The 19,046-nt window shown below is 33.0% G+C and overlaps 1 pseudogene; it reads left to right on the top strand.

Moving 5' to 3' along the window:
* Positions 1 to 6,442: 6,442 nt before the first annotated feature.
* LOC148871479 (bZIP transcription factor 27-like) lies at positions 6,443 to 9,084 on the top strand (annotated as a pseudogene).
* Positions 9,085 to 19,046: the final 9,962 nt, after the last annotated feature.

A 19,046-nucleotide genomic window follows, 5' to 3' on the forward strand; every position in this document is an offset into this window, starting at 1 on the left:
CCATGATGATGTGGTATATATAATGGCAATTTCTTTAATTTTTAAAATAAATGATTAGGGTTCAAGTCATTTAATTTATATTTTTTTTAAATATATGTATAATAAAGTAATATGTATAGTAAATAGTCATTAATTAATATAAGTTAGGAAGTGGATTAATGGTAATTAAGCAATATATAAAAATAACAGGTTATAGGTTTGAATCTTGTTGAACATATTTTAAACTTTTTATTAGTTAAAGACCTAGGCATTTTCATGAAACTGAAACCGGTTCATCGATTTTCCAATTAAATTGGCCAGTCAACCGATTTTCACTAATTTTTTAATCAAAACGGTTATCGGGGTATGACCAAATCGGCCAAAGTTTCGAATCATGGTTCAACTAATCTGACCAACTGTCTGGCCCGGGATTTGGCCAAAAAAATAAAGTAATGAAAGTATCATAAATTCAGTTCATAATCTAGATTTTCTTTTCATTTAAATGAGAGAGTGAATAAGTGTATGGTGGCAAACTGACCACACCATCCCAGAGAGAGAGAGGGAGAGGGTTGGATGGCATTGTACGGCTGTACCCATCAGCCAATCAGCCACAGATTGATTGTTTAATTTCCAAGAAATTAAAATCCTGGGTTTTTTTTACAAGAGCAAATCAGCCCCCCACAACGTCCCAGAGCATATCCCTACCATATATTAGGAACATCTCTAAATGATGATACCAGAAATGATGATGTCATCATCGGGAGATGTTTATAATACAATTGTGGGGACCAATCCAATGGGGGGGCTGATTTAAAATCTTTATTTCTTTTACCTTTAACAACTTTTTTTCTCCTTCCTCTCTCTCTCTACCCTCTTTTCCCTCTTTTGGAGGCTTTTAATCTCACTTAAGCATTAATTCTTCCTTTCTTCTATTCCAAGAAGAAAAAAACAAAGGAGCTGAAAAGAAAAAGGAAATTTTAGAAAAATCATGATCATTACGCACATGATTATGACCCATCCTTTCTCTTCTTATTGGCCCAAACAGAGATGGAAAGATTCATGGCTCCATTTCCGTAGCAGTTAGTGGCCATTTCTCTTTCCTTTGCCCCCCCCCCCCACACACACCCCACCCCCCACCCCCTCCAACCCACCCACTTTTTTGTTCTGTTGGGAGGAATTTACATCTGCACCCGACAGAGGGCGCCTCACAAGTGGCCCACATCACATCCCGACTGTGTATTGGAATCATCTCTCAATCGCAACTACGGGAGATGTTCCCACTGCATAGTTGAGATCATGGTTCAAAGTACCGATACATTTTGGCGTATCGGCAAAGGTGCATTGATACTTTGATACATGTGGAAACATGGTTTTTTTAGTTTTTTTTTTCAAAATTTAGTTTTTAGGGAGTTAAATACATGTATTTTTTATTAAAAAAGAATAAGGTCTCAAAACACCTATAAACAGATGTATCGGGACCCAAAAGATACGATACAACACGTTCAATACGGGATGTGTCATATCGAAATTTTGAATCTTGGTTGAGATGTATTGTGGGGCGCCCTCTTTGGGATGCAAATGTGAACTCTTCTTTGTGACGTTGACATGTATTGGGGTTCACTTCACATGAGTCCTACGTCATACCCATTCAAAAAGGTCCTCTCCATATCTCCCATGCATGCATGTTTTTGCAGCTTTTGTTACTTTCACATTTCATTTGTTACTGACTTACTGTGCCATGCCAAAAACTGGTCCTACTGTGAATTGGTTCCCCCCAAAACCAGTCCGACAAGGGGGTCCCTTGGCTTCTTCCGTATAAATGGACATAGGCTTGTTGGTCAAGTCACCTTACAAATTAAAGGCAATTAGGGTTTACTAAATTATTAATTAGGGTAAATTGTTGATACTTCCCCTAAAGTTTTTGACCATTGCAATCGCCTCCAGCAAACTTTGGTAATTGCAATCATCTCTCATGGACTTTTCGACATAATTACAAGTAGACCGCCTATGTTAGATTTATCTAATAAGAGGTATGAAAGTGTCCAAAATACCCATATAGATACTATTGAGGCTGGTTTTACAGAGAAAAAACCATACGAACTTTATAAACACCAAAATAAAAAGAGAATTTAAAGTTCCAGCTTTACCTTTGAGTGATTGATATGAAAGCACAATTGGAAAATAATTCAATTTCAGAAAAGAGATTGGAAGGGTTTGGGCTAGCGGTTCATATGAAGAGAAAATATAAAAAATAAACATTTTGGTCAAAAATAGCTGTATGGATATTTTGGGCATTTTCATGTCTCATTCCCATCCCCGCTAATGGGGACAAAGTTATCCCCATCCCCGTGGAGATTCAAACATATTCAACCATATTTTTAAAACATTAATATATAAACATATATGTACATATATAACGTATACATACATATATACATATATTAGTGGGGATCCCACGGGCGGGGATCAGGGTCCCCACGGGGCGGGGAATGCTCTCCCCGTCCCCACTAACGGGGATGAAAATTTTCCCATCCCCGTCCCCATGGGGGCTGGGGGGGAATCGTCCCCATCCCCGCGGATCCCCACGAAGATAGGGGAAATGGGGAAAATTGCCATCCCTACACTCAACTATGTTAATATATATACATATATATTAGGGGAGGTGATTGCAATTACCCAACTTTAGGGAAGGTTTAAGCAACAACCAGAAACTTCAGGGAGATTTCAGCAATTTACCCTATTAATTACATTTTAGATGATGGTGATTAGATCTCATTGAATGGAATGATAGAACCAAATGCATGTTACTACTTGAGAGAGAGAGAGAGAGAGAGAGAGAGAGGATTTTAATGGTTTAATTATTTGTGTAATCTCAGCATTTTGATGGTAATTAGATCTATTGAATGGTGGAACCAAATGCATGGCCGATGTGAAGGAATTCCTACTTGAGAAAGAGTCTAGACTACTCCATGTGGGTAAAAGGGATATAGGTAGCTGAAATATAAAGATAGAGAATGACCATTCAGCCCAGGGTCAGAATTCATAGGCCCAAAGTACAGTTGGGGTAGGTGCCAGCTTAGAATTGATGCCAATTCATGGGCCCGTATGGGTGCATAGAATGTGAATTTTTAACCTTTTAAATGTTTATAGATTTGCAGGGTCATTCAGAAATCTGCATTAGGCCTGCCCTTACTTTTCCGTAAAAAATATCAACCTCCTAAAGAAAAAGAAAACTCATTGCACAAGGCTACTGCCAATGCAGGGTTTGGGGAGAACAGATGTACGCAGCCTTACCCCTATATAGAGAGACTGTTTCCAAAATTTAAGCTATAATCATCCAAATTATGTGTATATCGGCACCATAATTTGGATACTATTAGTTTATAAACTGTTAAGCACATATTAATGTTTAACTTACCAAAAAGATGTTGGATTTGGATCTGATATTAGTGGATTTGAAGTCATGATTAATACTTGGATTCAAAGATTATATATATTATTATAGAAGGAAGACAATCACATGGCTTTTCCTATGTGTTTTTTTTTATATATTTTTCAAAATTTCTTAAAATTTAATTCACACATGAGATCAAGTGTGTGTCCCATCTCCATCTCCTTTTTCATATATTTGTTTTTCTCTCTATCTTTTTGCACTATATGACCAGTTACCATAGTACACCTCTCTCCTGACTTTGTATTCCCAAAACTCCTTTTTTATCTGTTCCTATTCATTTGATGTGAATTTTGATGACTCGATGAGATTTCTTACACCATACATGGGATCAACCTCATTAACCATTTACTGAAGATTTTGAAAATCATACTATTCTGGACCCATTAAGTGACCTTGTTGATGAATCAAGTACTTTAACCATCCAATCAGTCATCTAATCAAGGACTCTGATGTAGGAAATGGTGTACTATTGGGTATTATTTTGGTTCAAACATAATAACAACTGACTCGGGGATTCCATATGAAAGACAACAGGACTAAGACTAGAATCTATGTGATCAGATGCCCTTAGATCATCAAATTGGTGTTTCATTGGTAGAGCTTTCAAACAATTAAGTTTGAGTCAGCCTTTTGACCACTTCAAATTATTTGCTATAAAAACACACATTTTGGTTAAGAATCTAAATTCTTAAGTGTATTTTATGCTACAACACACCTTACACTATTTCTTAAGTGTATTTTGGTTAAGAAGCTAAATCTTTGTGTATTTTGGTTAAGAATCTCTTCTATTACTATTATTTTCTTCTGATTAAATAGCAATTTTGTTGCTATTTTTCTTTCTTCTCATTGGCCCACCATTAAGTGTATTTTATGCTACAACACACCTTACACTTCGGCTTGTTCTTCTCTTCTCAATCATCTCTTGAATTGGTTGCTTATTCAAATGCTGAACTGAACTAATTGCACAACCGATAGGTGTTCTATTGGTGGCTATGTTCTGTCTTGAGCAACAATACTATCTCACATGGAGATGAGGAGCTCTAGAAAGCAACCTACTATTGCAAGATCCAATACTGAATTTTAATTTTGTTTCTTGGTTCTTGTTACAATTGAGTTATTACTTTGGGTTTTCTACCCACTTAACTGATCCAATTGTTAATAAGTTTTCATCTTGCTCCATTGCTTGCATGGTGTGATAACATATAAAGGTGCAACTTATCTTGCTACTCATCAAGTGTTCCATTCTCGCACCAATCTTGTGGAGGTTGATATTCACTTCCTCCTATAGGATCACATTCTCAAAACATCTTTATAATAAGTTCAGTATCTCTCAGCTATTAATCAACTTTCTGATGTCCTACCAAAGCTGTTGTTTAATCACAAAATTGAACATTTATGGTCCCCCAGTGTTTTCAATCCATTGTTGATCTTGAATCGCTCAAACCATCGCCCAGTCAAAATTTCAGGTCCGGTTTTAGTAAAACCTAGTAGATGGTCAAACATCCAACTCGGATGGTTAGACCGTTGACTCAATTGACCCAATGATTGGGTCATGGGTTACACACTAAATGTGTATGCAAAATTCAAGAGGCCATCACGTTGCACTTCGATGTCCAATTGAGATGAATTTTTTTTATTTTGGGTAACTTTTAAATATCTATTTATCCCAAGGCACCATAGGCGTCTTGCCCCGCTATCTCCATTTTTTGCCTCAAATTGCAATTTTTAATATTTATTTACAAATATTAAATTTAAAACTAGTGGTGGAAAATGGGTGGGTTGGATAAGGGTTGAATACCAACCCACACATATTTACCCTTCAACCCACCATGACCCATCACCAATCCTTGTTAATGGGTCATAACCCACCCTAACACTCACCCACCCATATTAACCCTTACCCACCCTCACTCATATTGGCCCATTTAGCCTTTCCTATAAATGCAGATTTTTTAAATATATTTTAGCCAAAAAATTACATAAAAATACAGAAATTAATAAAAATTTCAAATATATATATATATACCAAAAAAAAAAGTAGAATTGCAAAAACATTTGAGCCAAATATCAGAAAATGCAAAGTAAACTACAAAAATTAATAGAGAATTGTAAAAAATACAGAAATGCACAAAATGTAAAAAATTTACAAAAAATAAAAAAATAAAAGCATAGAAAATGCAGAAATTTTTGTAAAAAAATTATATAAAAATTTGTAGAAAATGCAAATTGGGAGAAGAGGAGAGTGTTCTTCCACTAAGGCTGTGTTTCGCAACATTACACTTTTGCATTGCCAAATGACCGACCAATGCATATTTACATTGATAATAAGATGTAAAAGTATATCAATAAAAAAGAAGTATGTTTGCATTCAAGTGGGATTTTGATAAAAAAAAAAGCATATGCTTTATTGGAATTCGTGTTTGCATCCATTACAGCTAAAAGTTTGTTTGTAAGAAGGTAAATTTGTCAATACAAAACTAGCCCAACTTTGCAATTTATATGAACCATTTTACAATCTTCATATTTGCATTCACACATATTTGCATCCTTTCCAAATGCAGCCTTAAGCAAAAAATCCACTGTCAAAAAGCCTTAGTTATAGAGATTGAACAAAAGGCCATAGGCCCTGTTTGATGATTAAGTATTTGTTTCACAAGTACTTCTTAAAAGTACTTATTTTAACAACCACTTAAGACCATTTGGTAACATACTTTTTAAATCACTTATTATGATTTTAAGCACTTATTGGGGTGAGAATGTTTGGTAAGCTACGTTCCTCATAAGTGCTTATATTGACACAAATGACAATTTTAACCCTCACTTCACTCATTTTTAACATCATTATTTGCATAAAAAATAATTCAAACAATGTAAAAAAATATACAAAAATGAAGAAAAAATAGGGGAATTTCAAGTTAGAAGAAAAAAAAAAAAGAAGAATGATACATTTCTTCATTAGAAATCGCTTGTACTTCTAGCCTATAGGGAGATTGATTAGTTAAATTGAGCATGGAGGTAATGGTAATGGATGATGGATGTCCAAAGGAAATAGTTTTCATAGTGGGGGATTTGATCAAAAAATTGAGAGGGGTATCAGAGATTATTGTTGGGAAACTGGAGGACCCGCGTGGTGACCCACTTTTTTGAATTTTTCTGGGGTATCTTCTTTCCCTGTTTCTCAGTTCCAATTGAAGTTTTTCGAGCTTCAATTCCAATTTCTTTTTCTGGGTACCAGTATTTCATCTACTTTTGACAATAGAATAGTTTTTCCTCCTCTATGGATTTTTGGGTGTATCATTTTCATATATGTATCAATAAACTAATTGAATCTCGACAAACCGATACATCTCCTCCAGTTCTTCTTCTTCTTCCTCTGCAAAAATATCTGCTTTGAATTGGAGTTCGATTAATTTTACGTTTTAATTACCTGGAGTTCGGCAATACCATGCACAGTAAAAAAAAAAAAAGTCACTAGTAACAATCACATACACAGGCACAGCCTATAACTCTTTCCATTTTACAATTCCAATTTCAGACTGATGAACTGATCCATCATCATCTATATATGCTCTATATACAATCACCTTCCACTCTTTTCCTTTACCATTACTCATTCACTCACACTCTTTTTTCATCTCTCTCCTTTCTTCTTTCCGCCATCACTGTCACCAGGCAATCATCACCATTAGGTGGCGAAGACACCAGAAATCTCAACAGTAAATACAACAATAGAGTCTCTTCTTCGTCCTCAAAATCATCATCTTCATCTTCATCTCTCTCCCCCTTTTCACCTTCAACCCACCTCCCAACCCTTACGAGGAGAACCATGGAAGAAGTATGGAAAGACATCAACCTCACTTCTCTCAATGACCACCCTGCAGCTGTAGCTGCCACTGGCACCAAAGAATCAACCCTTCCCAAAGTCTCCGACACTGATACTACCAACTTCCGCGGAATGATTTTTCAAGACTTCCTTGCTTGACCCTTCAACACTACTGATCCACCAACAAGCATTGTCTCTGTTAATCCCACAACTTCTTCTGATATCACTGCCTTCGCTTCTCCACCACCACGGCCCCCTACTGTCTTAAGTTTGAATCTGAGCCCAGAATTTCATTACTTGACAACACTGATTCGTTGAGGCCACACTTGCAATTATATGGCTCTGGCAACTGCTACACCCTTGTTTCTTCCTTCCTTGAATGCTCCTTTTGACTCTTTCGGTTCTTCTTCGGCCTTTTCTCCATTTTGCTGAAAAAGGGTTCCAAACACTAATGAAAATTTTGGAGATCGACGGAAAAAGCGCATGCTCAAGAATCGAGAATCTATTGCTCGGTCTAGAGCCAGAAAGCAAGAATTTATTTTTTCAATCTCCTCCTCTCAATCTACTTTGTTATTTGTCTCAAGAGACGATCAACAATAGCTTCAATTTGAAACCCAGATCTCCAACCCTACAACGGTGGGCTTAAAAAATAGAGAAAATGATGCTTAAACAATGTCAAAATAATACCCTCGTGTGGGGGCATTTTGGGTATTAAAAGAAAATAATAGGGACTAGGTCCTCCCATATTTTTAGAGAAGTACATCTTCAAGAAGTACTTAAAAAAATCAACTTGAAGTCACTTTTTCAAAGAAGTACTTCGTTCCCATTTTTTTTATCAAACACCCATAAGTACTTAAAAATCACTTCATGTGTGGTCCATGTCTTATAAGAAGTACTGCTTTTAAGTGTTCTCAAACACTACCTTAATTTTATACCCATATATAATTATTTTTTGCAATCATTGAATAATGAACATAGGAAAAACAAGAAATTGTGGAAAATTATGGAGAAACTAGAAAAGAATCAAATAAGAATGGACAAATTAGCAAACTAAAGGCAAGGGTCATCATTGGTACAAAGGCGGTCATCGAGCATTAGCTGTGACTGGTAAACAGAGGTGGAAGAGGAGAACAGAGGGAGCATCGGTGATGATTGGTGAAGCTTCAGACTTGCAAACCCTAATTCCTTGTCTTCTCTACAAATTGGTGTTAGGAGATAGATTCAATCTTCTCTTAGTCAGAGTAGAAGAGCATGTTGGACATTTAGAGTAGCATGCCAACATCTGAGGGGGTGGAAGAGGAGAACAGAGGGCGGTGATTGAGTGAAGCTTTGAGCATCCAAACCCTAACCATTTGCAACTTCAATCCTTGACCAATCCCTAACTAACATAGATGATGAGAAGAGAGGAGAAGAAAGGCAGCGATCAAGTGAAGCTTCAAGCTTCACCTACCTAAGAACTGATGAAGGTGAAAGGTTAGAGAGAAAACTTCAAGCCCTAAACATTTGAGAATGGCAAAGTGGTTGAGAAACATTCAAAGTTTAGAAGTTTCAAACCCTAAACAGACTATAGGTCCTCCGATGAAAGTATGAAACCTCAACCCAACCCACCCTTACCCTAATGGGTAATTCGACCCAACTTAACTCGTTGCTGTAATGGGTGGGTATGCTTGTGGAATTTTTCTTGACTAAAATACCCATATTTGTGTATTTAGTCCATCTCCAATTATGAGGATTGAAAATGTAATTTCAATTCATGCTTTTCACATCATTTAATCCCCTTTCATTGAGTCTTATATTTAAGGTATTAACTCCCATTCTTTCTTATTAGATCGTATATTTAAGTTATCTTTTCACCAATAAATGCTACTAATTATATCTATGCCCAATAATTTTAACAATATAAATACATATGTTTTAAAATATACTCAAAAACAAAACCATTCTTTATCCAAGTGATGACTAAGCAATTCAGTCATTCACATCAAAATGGTCAACCCATGAAGTCATAGTCAAATAATAAAATTTTTAAATAGAACTAAATATAGAAAAATACAAAAATTAGAAAAAACTAAATGCATTTGTAATATTTTTATTAATCAAAATAAAAAATAAGTGTAATAAACAAGAAGTATTTTTAGGGGTTTTTATTGTTCACTCCACCTCAGAATTCATAATATAATCACAATACGATCATATAGTTTGGGTCAATATCATGGGGGGAAAGAAGCCAAATTCACCAGGGGGATGGTGTATATAGGGGGAGCTAGGCATAAATATATTGGGAAAAAAATTGACCAATTCTGTGGTGGATTGAATCGTAAAAATCCCTTATTTTTATTAATGATGAAAATGAAATACATATATAATTAAAAACTAACAAAAATGAAACTATTTTTCTATTTGGTAGAGATCAATAATTCAACTTTTGGGTCAAATAATTTAATGTCATAATTAAATAATAAAAATTAATAAAATATAAAACACAAAAAATGAAAAAATACATAAATTTTACAAAAAGAAAACATTTAGACGCATATATAATATCATATTAAACAAAAAAAAATATACATAACATAATTATTTTTACACACAAATAAAAAAATTATAAAAAAATTTAAACACATTTGTAATTATATATTTACGCTACTATTAAAAATATGAATAAGATTGTGCAACTTTCTTTTGACTAAAATATCCATTTTTTAATTTAATCCCTATTTAATTGTGAGGTTTAAAATGTAATTTGAACTACTACTTTTTAACTCATCCAACTCTCTCTCCCTTTAAAGCTTACATTTTTCTATGAATGAACAAAAAAAAAGATACACTAAAAAGATAAAAAATTACAAAGAGAAGAGTCTAGCAAAGTAGTTAGGCCTGTCAATGATACCTGAACCTTTGCAGCCCACTATGGGGTGTTTACATAATCGGATTCAAATTTGCAATCTGCATCTAATTAACATTGAAAATAAAAAATACATGAATTTTATAGAAAATTTTGGATACATTGTTACTATCATTATCATCTAAAATTACCATGTGCAAAGAACGTGCACACTTCCATCAAAAGCTTGTTGTAGAAACTATTTGAATACATCTCTAATATTGTATATTCATTATATTAAACAAAAATAAGTATGACAAATATGAATAACTTTTACAGACATAGAAATATAAAAACCATTGTAAAAAATTTTGGAAACATAATATTTTCTATCATCATCATAAAAAATTGCCACATATATATAATTTATGCATTGCTAACATGGTACACCCATTCAACCCGGATGGTCAAACCAGTGACACGCAACCCAGAGGCAAAAATGATTCAGTCTCGGGTCAGTTTTTAAAACATTGGTCCAATCTTCATGTCCTCTCTAAACAATTTTGCTTGAGGCGGTACCGTATTAGTGCACATCATCCTACATGAACAAGGACTCTTGGCCATTTCAGCCTAATAAATCAAGCAACACCCAGCGTGATCAATGTGGCTGTTTGTAAAATTTATCATTTGTATCTTTCCTAATCTCAATATATTTTTGGAAATATTGATTACTGTATTGAACCGTATTAATTACAATTGGTTACCATATCAATTATTGATTAATCGTATTTATGAAAAAATAGTAGACATTATTTATTAATAAATACATTAAGAGTATTTATTAATAAATACCATTTTCGGTATTAAGAGTATCTTAGGTAATTTATTAATAAATACCATTAATATTTATCAAATATAATAAAATACCAAATACTGTTAAAAGTATAATTAGTGTCTATAATTACTGTAATTGATAATTATTGTTATTTTACCGAAATTTGATAAATATTATTAATAAAGTTACAAAAAATACTAGAAATTTGGATACTTTTTTATTTAATAATAATATAATTGTATGTATTTATGGTTATTTTTAATTATTTTGAGTAACGTTTTTTGTACTTTTGGTATTTTTTAAAGTATTTATGGTAATTATTTTTATTAATAGATACTGTTAATACTCTTATTTATCAAGAAAAGTAGACATTTTCAAAAATTTCCGTAAAATAATTAATAAATAAGGATTAAATCAATTACCATTATATTTATTAAGAGTATTTATTAATAAACACAATTTTTGGTATTATGAGTATCTTTTGTAATTTATTATTAAATACCATTAATATTTATCAAATATAATAAATTACCAAATATTGTTAATAAATATAATTAGTTCCAATAATTACTTTTTTACCTAAATTTGATAAATATTATTAATAAAAAGTACAAAAAAATCCTACAATTTTGGATAGTGTTTGATTTAATAAATAATAGAATTGTATTTATTTATAGTTACTTTTAATTTATTTTCAGTGATTTTTTTTTGTAATTTTTTCTAATACTTAAAGTACTTTTTTGTACTTTGGGTATTTTGAAGTATTTTTGGTAATTATTTTTATTAATAAATACTGTTAATACCGTTATTTATCAAAAAATAGTAGACATATTCAGAAATTATCATAAAATTATCAAAAAATAACCCTATTTATTTAAATTAATTACCATTATTTTTCTTGAGGATATTTATTAATAAATACCATTAATATTTATCAAATATAATAAATTACCAAATATTGTTAATAAATATAATTGGTGTTAATAATTATTGTTTTTAATAAAAATAAAAACCAACCCGTAGGTGGACCCGTTTTTGCAGAGGTCTTAGGTCACTAATTTGGCCATCTAGGTTGAACAAGTCAAACCGTTCCACATCAACACTCTATATATTTAAATAAGTATATTTATATGCATACATAAATGTGAATAATGTACATATATGTGTGCAAATATATGTTTTATCAATAATTAGTGTATAATTATGTTTTACATATAGTATATATATTATTTTATATTCAATTTATGTTTTTAATTCAGTTTTTTATTTTTTTATTTATAAAAATATTAAAAATTATGATTTGAGGCCAAAAAAATGTTTTTTTCACAAAAATAGCGATGCAAGGCACCCATGGCACCTTGGGATGCATGGATTTTGAAAAGTTACCCAAAATCAAAAACAAAAAAAAAAATCACCTCAATCAGACATCTAAGTGCAAAGTTATGGCCTTCAAAAGATTGCACATACTAAATGGGTCAACGATTTAACCATTCGGGTCAGATCATTTATGACCAAGTCAACAGTGTTTAAGCAAAGGGTGGGTTTCAACAGAATTGGATTCAGAATCAAGTTAAGGTGACGGTTCGTACAATTTAACCTGCTAGGTCGACAACGAATTGAAAACATTGATATCATTTTAGGTCGATTTTCAATTTGGTCAATCAATTCAAAAGAAACTTAAATAGTTAAATTTAAATTTAAATATATATATAACAATATTATTAAAAATAATTTAAAATTTAAAATATAAAATATTTTAGACTAAGAAATATGAGAATTTTCTCACTTTTAGGCTAAGAAATTTTGGTCAGATTACAAATGGCCAAACTGAAATCAACTCGACCTGGTTAGGTTGGAAAATTATTGAACCGAAGCCAATTGGAAGTACTAGAAAATCGACCAACTCAGGTCAAGTTGGGTCAAGATGGTCAGTTTCATCGATTTAATGAACAACTCTAGTTGAAGTTGTTGTTGTTGTTGTTGTTGTTGTTGTTGTTGTATTGAAAAAAAAATTAATAAATTAAAATATAAAACAATTGTCTACTATTATATATTTCTATTATTTAGCTTTCACTTAACAAAGTTCATTCATAAATTATTGAACCAAATCCAATCGGAAGTACTAGAAAATCGACCAACTCAGGTCAAGTTGGATCAAGATGGTTAGTTTCATCGATTTAATGAACAACTCTAGTTGAAATTAATTATTACTATTGTTATTATTGTTGTTGTTGTATTGAAAAATTTATTAAAAATAGTACATAGAATATAAATAATTATTAATTATTTAAAATATTAAAATATTAAACAATTTTCTATTATAATATATTTCTATTATTTAGCTTCCGCTTAACAAAGTCCATTCATTACACGAGTTCCCGCTAGTAAATACAAACGATAATGTTGTAGTCAACCACAAAAAATCTCCTCAAAACTCCTGTTGTGTCTCTTGGAAACTAACAAATAAATTATTTAGTTAGACTAAAATAGTAAATAAATATTTTAAAATTATTCAGATTGTATTTAAAATAAATCTAGGTAGGATTTGTTTAAGAGTTTTTGAATATTTAAGTGCTTATACATGGCTAAAAAAAAGAGTGAATTGATCTCTAAGCTCGTCAGGTCCACATACTCAAAGCGGTGAAAGAAAAACTAAAAGAGTGAATTTCTTACAACCATTCTCAAAGATCACTCACTAAAATGCTAATATGCCAAAGTATGAAAGAAAAAAAAATAAAAAAATAGAAAAAAATATCACCAGTTGGTTGGTAAGGTCTCCTGTTGATCGTAGCAGAGACTTGGGATTGAATCCAGCCTTCACCTGGGTTGGGAGGTCATGGGTTGGGGGATGGGCTACCCCTAGGGGTGTCAACGGTATTCGAAAATCCAATTTTGAATTCGAGATTGGACATAATCGAATCAAATTCATATATGACCTGATTAGATTAGATAAATATCCAGATTTGATCAATTATTCAATTCTTATATATAATATATAAAATATTTAAATGTTTTATATAACTTATATATAATAATTAAAGTATATAAATAAAATATATATTTATATATGTTATAAAATGAAATATTTATTATATATATTTATTAATTACCTCAGATAATTAATTGGACTAATTCGAATCAAATCGAATATTTGAATACTTAATCGAATAGAACTTGAATATAAATTTTTAATATCCATCGGATATCAAATTTTTTAATTGGGTTCAAATTCAGATATTACCTGATTCTATTCAAATTCTACCCTGTTGTGAAGCCCTTAGAAGACATAAAAAATAAATAAATAAATAAACATTGGCAGGTTCACATTTCATATATTCGGGTTGGCATGCAACCACGGCTGCAGTATATCTTTTTTCCCCTCTCTCACTACATTTGTTGTTGAAAAGAAAACAAATTATAATGATACCTTCCATTCAACTCTATCACTTGAATCAAAATTCAAAGAAGCAAGTTTCAAACAAAAAACAAATCAAAAGTTATTCATTCACTTGAATTGAACTTTCAGTTGGTAAATTGAAACATTGGTGAAATAGGGGAGAGAAATAAAGTAAGAGTATTTACATATAAAAATAAGTTAGTATGGCAGATTGGTCTGTAGAGGTTAATTTTGCCATTAAAAAGCAATAATGGTGCATATAGACCACTATAGTTGAATCATTGATAACTCCGATATGAGTTCACATTTCGTACTTGTTATCGGCAGATGTTCCTAATACATGCTTGAGATGTGTTGTGGGGGGCAGATGTGAATTCTTTCGGTATTTTAAAGAATGAGAAAATATGAGAAAAATAACCTGAAATTTTTTATGGGTTTCAATGAAGTTCTAAATTTTATGCTACTCTCTAGACAGTGTTGCATGGACAAGGTAGGGGAATTGGAATCCAACACATGTCCAAAGGTCTGACTCGGCAAGATGAGATAGCATATGGACTCGCTTAGTAAAAATTGTATGAAATATTAAAATTTAGTTCATATTTTTTGAATTGTTACATTATATACCTACAAAAGCGCCACCTTTGTTTACATTTAATACAAAAAATGGAGGATTCATATTATAGATTGGCTGTTCATTTACCTAGAAGTCCCTTCAATAATCTGTGGAGTATTGAACTCGAACACTTGTCCGACACAGCACATTATCCATTTTAAGAGAGCTCATATGACATTTCCTCTAAATCAACACTTAGTCCTCTTCGGTTTTCAGATTTTGAGAGGGGAGAAATCAGTTAATGGGATTTCGGTTTCTATTGATTCAGATATCCATGTTCTTTTTTCAGAATTATGTATGGTTTGCAGAAAAATCATTTTCCCTAATTATTATCACTTATCCATCTCCCAAGTGGATAACTTTTTTATTTGGAGGAAAAGTTGTCAATACATAAATGGGACAATAATGTCCTTCTATGGATAAAATAGTTAATATCTTGTTTACCTGAAAAATTGGCTGCGTTTGGTTGCAATACAAACGCAAATAAGTATACTACATATTTACCCATTTTTCAGTTCATGAATGCAAACACCGTTCACATTTAAAACTGTTTTTGCATTCATCTTGTTTGTTTGAAATTAGTGCAAAAGTGTAGGCCCATCATTAAATGCTCCAACTATCTTATGCTTCAATACCTTAACTGTGGTCAAAAAGTTAATTATCAAAAAAACACAAAATTGTATCCAAAAAATAGGTATAGTAATATTCTCTTCTCAGAATACAAAAGTGTCAGAAAATACATTTTTACTCTAATAATCATTATTTTTTTACGTATCAAATAAATGCTTGTAAATGTAAACCAAAATATATAAATACCCCAATTTAACGTTTATATCACAAACAAACGGAGCCAAAAGAATAGATAAATGACTTCCCAAAAAACGAACCGGACCTTAATAGAAAAGATCTGTGAATTCCCTACTGTCTAAGATAATATATGTCATCATGTTTATGAAAATTACTCTGATTAAAAGGAATCTTAAGCATCTTGGACACATCCTCCTAAACAAGTTAGCTTCATCCTCACGGGATTTAATTAGCCCAGCAGGTTCAGAAGGCAACAAAGCAGTCAGTTCTCCAGCTAAATGGCAAAATTCTTTTCAAATCCTACTGTATTCAGCCTTCTAGTTTCACATATTTAGTACAACCCGTGTGCAGCTAGTAATTAACTCACTACAATATGTAGGGACGGGGAGGAATATACTGGTCAATCGTGATACTCCGGATCGCCCTGATGTGTGGGCCCTGCATGGATTGTAATTAGTCCAGTAGAGCTCTCCTCACACCAACCTCACATCCACATCTGACTATGTATTGGAAATATCTCTTCATAAATAATAAATACAAATACAGGAAATGTTCCCAATGTACGGCCAGGACATACTATGAAATAGATGTAAATTCTATGAGAAGCAAATCCGGACTCCGCTTGAACATTGTACTTCAGATTTTGTAATACATTCATCATGGATAAAGGTTTAAGGGGCTGCTTGATAACGGCTGAAAATTGATGAAAAAAAAAAAAACTCATTTTGCTTTGTCATTTAGTGGATAAAATAATTAATTTATAAAATATTATTTTTCAACTTCAGTTTCAGCCAATAAGGAGACCACAAAGCAACAAGGCAATAAGTTTTTATATAGGTAAAGCAGTGTTTTTTGTTCAACCACTTCATCAGCTGTTATAAAATAGACCACCGCTGTTGTTGGTTTGAAAGAAATGGTAGGGAAAGGAAGGGAAAATACATGTGTTTGGTTTTCCTACCTTTCCCTTCCTCACCCTTGTGTAGGTTCTAAATATCAACATGCTGTGACAGTACATTTTTTTTATGTTTTATTATTTTTTTAACCGGTTTAGAGGGGTCGGTTTAAGGCTCGGCTACCCTCTAAACCAGTGGTTGACCTTATACAATCCCTGGAGGGGCATTCAGTAATCCATCGGCATGATACGTATCAACTGATACGGGCCGATACATATCAATACTTTGAACCTTGACCCTACACCTTTTCTTTCAAACCAAACACAATGTAATTGACTTGCGCATAAAATTATGCCCGGCTATGTACATCAAGCCAATTAACAATGGATATGATGTTACTCCGAGATAACTAGTTAACTACCATGCATTGTCTATAGAATAAATTCAGTCCTTCGCATGGGAGTATCCCAAGACATCAAGGTCCAAAGTATCAATATCACAAAGAGTTTCGAAATGGTAATTTTAAGAAGGGAAAATCTATGATGTGGGAAAGACATGGTATGAAAAGAGTTTTGACCAATCAAAACCCACCTATGAATTTTGATAAGTAACACCTGATTGGCTATCACATTTATGATTCTAATTGATTAGTTGGAAGTTATTCAAATCATATCTTTCCCATATCATAGTCGAGCCCTTTTAAGAAATGTATGAAGACTTGCTTGGGAAATGTTAGGATAATGTAAATGAAAATGGTAGAAAAAGAAAGTTCTTATAGATCTTAAAATTACTTCAATAACACGTTTTAAAGCAAAACTAACCATACAAGATGTATAAACCACAGTTTTCAAAACTGGACTGGACCGAAAAAACCGGGAACCAATCACCTGACTAGTTTCGTTTTCCTCCAAAACCGTTGAGTTTGGTTGGTAAACCACTGAACTGGCCGATTAACCGTTCAAACGGTTTTGACCGTTCTCCAATTTTTTAAATTTTTTATTTTTTTTTGTCAGAACTGGATGGCCGTTCGGATTGAACGGTCGGACCATTCGAACCGGTAACCGGACCCCTAACCGGTTTGATCACCGGTTTATTTTTTAAAACCATTGTATAAACACATTAGAAATACATGCTTTTTGACAACTAGATATGCATGCAATTGACATACTAGATATGAATCAATTATAATTTATGCAAAATAAGCATAAATCCATTACATTTTCTGAATTTATTTAAATTTATACTCGGAAAAATCTATATGAATTGCATAAAATCTACATATACATTTATATAAATTATGGTCTAAGTTGTCCATACCATAATGACACCCTAACTCAGTTGATATGAGTTGGAGTCTCTTGCCAACAAAATACGTTCCAACACCTCCCAACATGATCAGGCACCACACAATTAATACATGGCAAGTCTCACTTTTATGATAGGTCCCATTCTCATGGTAAGATATGCAGTGCCGGATCAAGTTGAGAGGTGTTGGAACATGTTTTCGTTGGCAAGTGATCTCAACTCACATTAATCGGAGTTGGCTAGCAGATCAAGTTTGAGAGGTGTTGGAAGCATGGTTTTTAAAACCGACCCGATGATCGAATCGGTCAAGGGTCTAGTTATCAGGTCAAACGTTCTGACCATTCGAACCAAATGCTTGACCCGTTCTGACAAAAAAATCAAAAAAACAAAAAAAGGTCAAAATCGTTCGAACGGTTAACCACCCGATTCAGTGGTTCGCTGACCAAAATCAATAGTTTTGGTGGAAATCCGATTTTGGGGGAAAATGGAAATGGTCACCTAACCGGTTCCTGGTTTTTTCGGTCAAATCCAGTTTTGAAAACCATGTTTGAAAGTTAGAACATGTTTTGTTGGCAGGTGATCCCAATTCCCAACTCACATCAACCTGAGTTGGCTGTCAGTATTGTATTGACAACCTGAGTTGGCTGTCAGTTGAATGGATAGAATTCCACACTTCAACAAGGCACTTTGGGCTGCTCAGACACCTCGACGCAAGGTTGGTCTACACTCACCAACCTCCAAGAGCTTTATGCCACCGACCAATGACAGCATTGGCGCCCTCGTGACATCCTAAGGGTTCCTTTAGAATCGAAATTAGAATTAGAATCAAAATGACCTATTCCCATACTCTATTTGATTTAGACAGGAATCAAAATGATAATTGAAATTAACAAGAATGAAATTTCATTTCCAAGGGAGGGGCAGGGAATGGCCATTCCCTCGAAGGGGAGAATGTCACTCCAGCAGGAATGGGAATGGAATTCTGATTCAGCTCAACCATACAATTGGAATCGGAATAGCCCATTTCAATTCTGATTTCGGACACCTATTCCTGCAAACCAAACGGGACCTAAGTTCTTCCTTCTCATTATAAACTTTCTTGTTTTGAAAAAGCAG

Source organism: Nelumbo lutea, chromosome 2, assembly GCF_056320005.1.
Source record: "Nelumbo lutea isolate HS-2025 chromosome 2, American lotus-T2T, whole genome shotgun sequence".
NCBI lineage: Eukaryota > Viridiplantae > Streptophyta > Magnoliopsida > Proteales > Nelumbonaceae > Nelumbo > Nelumbo lutea.